Below are 6,002 nucleotides of genomic sequence, written 5' to 3'. Positions count from 1 at the left end.
TCCAATTCTCTCCTCTGATCCTCTTCCAGTCTGCTTTTGCCCCAGCCTCAACCAAAACTGTTCTTGTCAAGGTCACCAAAGAACTCCATGATGAGAAGCCCCACGGCCAAGCCTCTGTCCTCTTACTTGTCCCTCCAGCAGCATTTCACAGAGTCCACCATCTCCTCCTCGCTTGGTCTCCAGGGCCACACCCTCCCACCTACCTCACTGCCCCTCCTTCTCAGTCTGTTGCTGGCTCCTCCTCATCTCTCCCACCTCTGAAGGACTGGTTCTCAGTCCTTGGTCTTCTTTTCTTCCCTCTCTACACTCACTCCCCAGGTCACTTCCTGTCATCGTGTGGCTCTAAATGCCAGCAGTCCACCTAACTCCCAAATTTGCATCCAAGCCCAGGTCTCTTCATGAAAGCCCGAACAGTATGTCCAGCTAACATCCTGACATTTCCACTTACATGTTGACTAGACTCAAAGGAATCAAGGCCCAAACTGAGCTCCTCATTTCGCCTTTTAAACCCGTCCCTCCGGACGTCTTCCCCACCTTAATAAATGGCAAATCCAATCTTCTAGCTGCTCAGGCCGAAAACCTTAAAATCATCCTTGACTCTTCTGTATCTAGCACCACCCTAGGCCAATGAACACCCATGTGTGAAGTGGAAAAGGATGCCCTTCAGTGCAGGCACAGTACCACATGCATGACTCAGCAACTGGACAGAGCCCTCTCCCCTTCATTCCTGGACTCAGGACACACCAAGGCCATTGCAAGTGGAGCACATTCTGAATTTCGGCATCACTCACACCCCACCTCAGCAACCAATGGCTTTGTGCCCAACCACACACGCACTGGCAGCGTGTTCCCCATGGCAGCCTCCCAGGCTGTTCCAGTTAAAAGACAATTGTACTTCCTGCTGCTTGGCACTTGCTTCCTGCCCGTTTTCCAAGTCCAGTCCTGCTCCTCCTGGCAGTTCCTAATAGCCCTTCAATAAATTCTTTTGAAACCTAAGAAACCTGATTAAGAAAACCAGGAACTCCGACTGACTATCTAGAAACTTGTACAAGTCCCTCCCACTATTAAAATCAGAAAAATCCATTTCTCCACCATCCCTTGGAAGTGCTCTGGAGAAGACTACCAGAAGACCACCAATGATGTCCTTGTCACCAAAATGAAGGCACCTGGGACAGCTCTGCTCTATCTGATACTGACCTGGTCTCATCCTCCTGCTTTCCCATTCCCAACCCCTGGGCTCCATTCTCTTCTGTTTTTCCTCCTTTGTGGGTCTCTCTTCCACTCTCAGTCTTGTAAATGTTGCCAGTCCTCAGGGCTCCAATGTCACCCTTCTCACCCCACACAATCCCTAGCATCATTCACACTCACGGTATGTAACCCTCTCTCTTACCCCGAGGGCTCCCAGATCTTCCCCTCTGCTGAGCTATAGACCCTCCCCTGGTAGAATCTTCCACCTGCAAGTCCAAGGGCACCTAAACCCACTACGTCTACATGGAGCTGATCACCTCTCTGCCCACAGCTGCTTCTCTCCCTGCCTCCCCCACTCAGCTTGATGGCGCCAGCCTGCCCCCTCAATCACCTAAGCTGGAAACTCAGGAATCACCACACAGCTCACTTCTTCCCTCACATCCATCTCACCTGGGCGATCATGAAATCCTGGAGTTTCTTCTCTTGAGACATCTCTCCAAGCCATCCTCTCCTCTCCAACTCCACCACCTCTGCCTCTTTAACTTCTGAATCTTCCAGGGCCATTCCAGCAGCCCCCTAAAAGGCTCTCTGACACCCTCAACTTCTTCCTCCACAACAGCAGAGCCAGAGTGATCTTTCTGGACCTCAAACCTGACCACATCATTTCCTACCAAGCACATTTCAGTGGTTTCCCCACCACCGAGAGCAAAGTTCCTTTCTCGTTCTTAACTGAGCTTCTTACATAGATGCTGGTGTCCTAACCCAGACCTCCTGAAACAGAACATCCAGAAGAAAAACCAGGATTTTTCTAATCATTGTCCTCGGGCATAACAAAGCAAGGTTGGGGAACATGGACCTCGTGATTCCCAAACTGCTGAGAACCATTTCAGAAAGGTGGCTAAAAACAGACTCCTAGGGGCTGGCCCTGTGGCCGACTGGTTAAGTTCGCGCGCTCCGCTGCAGGCGGCCCAGTGTTTCGTTGGTTCGAATCCTGGGCGCAGACATGGCACTGCTCATCAGACCATGCTGAGGCAGCGTCCCACACGCCACAACTAGAAGGACCCACAACGAAGAATATACAACTATGTACTGAGGGGCTTTGGGGAGAAAAAGGAAAAAAATAAAATCTTAAGAAAAAAAAACAGACTCCTAGGCTCACCCTTTGGAGATTCCGATTCAGTGGATGTTGGATGGGAGAGATTTTCCCAGAGAATACTGCGCAACGAAGGAGGGAACCACTAATCTACATACGGGGCAAAGTGTAGATCACTTGAGCATGGCTGTTAAAGCCCTTTGTGCTTCAGCCCCTGGCTGGCTCTCACTACCCTCCCAGATTGCCAAAAACCAGGCTTTATGGTTCCTCACACTCACCGTGCTGTCTCAACTGAGTGGCTGTACATAATGTCTCCTCTACACAGGTGATCCTGTCCTGTAAGTGCATCACACGAATGTATACTCGTGCCTCAGCCTTAGATCACATGAAGGCACCAAGAAGTTTCCCCTGATCCCTCCCGGGTTAAACCCTTCTCTGCACTCCACAGGGCCTCGTTCACTGCTGCCCCACAGCCTTTATCCCAGGACTGCAATTACTCGAACATCTGCTTCCACGCCCAATCAGTGAAGGCCGGAAGAGGGTGGCAGTATTTTAGATCCCTTTATGGCCCAACACGTAGAACATTGACTGGTACTAGAAGAATGACTCAGGCCAATGGAGAGGTCGGTCCCCTCCCCAACCCAAGGGCAGGTAATTGGCCAGGGGCCCTGGGGAAAGACCAAGTCCAGTGGTGCAGGGGGCTTGACCAGTGCTGAAGCCTGGGTGCAAATGGCAGCCCCACTGCTGTGTCCAGCAGGGTCCCTTATTTCTCTGAGCCCTCAGCCTCCTCTGTACACAGGGTCCCACAGTCCTCAGAGGTTTATCACATGACTTAAGGGGGGAAAAAGCTGAGTCTCATTAAACAATTATCTCATTTAAAAGTGCCCTTAACCCTTAAGAGGTGGCCTTCAGCGCTTAGAATTCCAAGCATTTGATCCTTTGGAGACTGGAAACCGTGAGGGCAGGATCCTGTTCACCCTGAACCCAGAAAGTTGAGGATGTTACCAGGAACAGGGCAATAGCTCAAAAAATGTTTGTTGAGTGAATGAAGGAACAGCAGAGGTACGTTTCCTGTGGGGGCCACTTGCCCTCTGCTTCAGGCGAGTCGTGCTGTCAGTTCAGGGTGCCCTGGGGAGAGGCATTCTGGCCTCTTTCCTCATCTGCAGTAAGAGAATTATTCGTTCATAGGATAGTTGGGAGCTGAGGTGGCTTCTGTGACTGCATCTGGCTCGTAAGTTCCCTTCCTTCTTTAACGTGGGAAGTGATGGCAGTTAATGGCACATTTAGCTCTTGCAGATTGCAGAGGGCCTGCAAGTTACTGTTCTCACCTGTTCCCCCACAGCACAGAGGTAGGGTGTCACCACGACCCCACTCAGCATCACTGGAAATTTGAGTGTCTTTGATTTGACTTTTGGTTAATTCATTTCCTATTTTGAAAACAAATATGGGGGGTGGTCACTGTTTAATGGGTAGTCTCAGCTTGGCGTGATGAGAAAAGTTCTGGAGATGGATGGTGGTGATGGCTGCAGTGTGAATCTACTTAATGCCACTGAACTATACACCTAAAAATGGTTAAAACGGCAAATTTTGTTAGGTAAATTTTACAATTAACAATTTCACTTTTTTTAAAAAAGTAAGTCCACAGTAAATTTCAAAGCATGCAGTCACGATGAGGCTCCATCTGTAGCGACACCATGATACAGACTGAAGGTCAGAGGGGAAGCATAGAGGCAGAGGAAGAATGAAAGAGGGAAGGCTGGAGCTGGGACCCTGGGAAAGGCCAAGGAGGGAAGGGGAGGGGAGCCTCAGGAAGAGGAGAGGCTGAGATTAAACGAGAGCCAGAGGGGAAGGGCTGTCAGGAGGAAGAAGGGAAATTGTAGGCAGCGGGGAGCCAGGTCCAGGTGGCTGACTGGTCTTCTCAGGAATTGTGCTGGAGCCCCTCAGGCAGTTGCAGGGCAAGGCAAGCAAAAGTGAGCCAACAAGGACTGGGCCTTAATGTGGAATTTCTTGATCTGTCCCCTATAGAAGACACTCTTAGAGGCCCAGGCGCAACCCACACCCCATCCCACAGGAACTGGTGTTCTTTCCCATGAAAAAGTTAGGAGGGCCAACCTAACAATCACTTGACTGCAACAGGAGTGACAGCAAATCCTAGGGATCTACCTGCAACATAAATGCAGGATCCAAAGGCTTCTTACCACCTTCACTGGTACGTCCTAATAAGTCTTCCAAGCTGCAGCAGCAACAATTATTCTAACCGGCTTCCCTGCTAGTCAAACAGCCAGTGAGCCAGTTAAAATCAAAGTCAGACCATGTGGCTCCACTCCAAACCCTCCAACTCCCATCCCACTCCCTCAGACCATGTGTGTAGTGAGGAATTAATCCTACCTGAAGTCTGGCTTTTGCCCTCAGCTACAGGGTGGTGATCACCAGGCCCCTGGGACACCCTGCCTAATGGCAGAGTCTTTGCTGTCTGGGCGCTTCAGACTTCAGACAGTCAACAATGTGATTTACCCTGAGGGCTTTGGGACATGTGACCTCTGGAAGAGGGAGACTAAAGGTCAGCCACATGGGCAATATGTGATTAAGCCCCCAAGAAACACTCTGGACACCAAGGCTCAGGTGAGCTTCCCTGCTTGGCCACACTGCACGTGTTACACACCAGGAGGTCTTGTGTCCAGGACTCCACTGGAGAGGATGGGGAGCTCCACATTTGGACCCCCTCCCATGTTCCATCCTATTCATCCTGTCCATTGGTTGGTTCTAATGTGTATCCTTCTGCTACAATAAAACTGTAATATTAGTGCTTTCCTGAGTTCCGTGAGTGGTTCTAGTGATTACCCGCTAAGGATAGTCATGGGAACCCCAAACTTGCAGCTGGTGTCTCAAGTGAGGGCAGTCTCGTGGGGACTGTGCTATTTGCCAAACTCTTCACACCCTGCTATGGCCACCTTACCATGACCTTCTTAATCTACCCCCCTGGCAGCTAGATGTCATCCCTTACCCTCCCCCCTTGCTCTCCTCATTCCTCACAAGTGTCAGGTACACTCCCACCCCAGGGCACTGGAAAGCTCCTTCCCCAGATATCTGGCAAGTTAACTCTCTCCCTTATTTCAGGTCTCTTATTCAAACGTCACCTCCTGGGTGAGGCCTCCTCTAGCCCCCACCCCAAACACCGACCTCCTTCCCTGCTTTCCTTTTTGATCTTTGAACACTACACCATAGCCACCCGACTCTAGATTTTATTTATCTGCTGTCTTCTGCGTCTCCTTACTAGAATAAGCCCCAAGGAGACGGAGACCTTTGTACTTTCTTCTCTCCTGTAACCCCAGGGCCTAGAACAAACAGTTTCTGGCACATGCTAAGTATGCAATAAATTCCTGTTGAATGAGTAACCTCTAGTATCCTTCACAAGAACCTCCTAGAAAACCGGCCACCCCACTCCCACTCTTTCTCCCTGAAAGGCAAAGTCTGCACAAATAGGAAAACTGACCACACTTGGCTGAAGACCATTGCTGAGGGAGATGAGGAAACAGTCAGCAAGACCAGAGACTTCCAGGAGAGTACCTGGCCCAGCCTGGGTGAGGAGGCCTGGATGCTTGGCAGGCCCCTTCCTCTCACGCTGGAGCAGACGCATGGAACCCTCTGGCCCTGATCACTGTGCAGCAGGTTTGGTGGGAGGGGAGGAAGGGGAGTGAAATTCTTGCCCCTGACAGAGGGG

This window comes from Equus asinus, chromosome 17 (genome assembly GCF_041296235.1).
Source record: "Equus asinus isolate D_3611 breed Donkey chromosome 17, EquAss-T2T_v2, whole genome shotgun sequence".
Classification (NCBI taxonomy): domain Eukaryota; kingdom Metazoa; phylum Chordata; class Mammalia; order Perissodactyla; family Equidae; genus Equus; species Equus asinus.
This window is presented reverse-complemented; position numbering follows the sequence as displayed.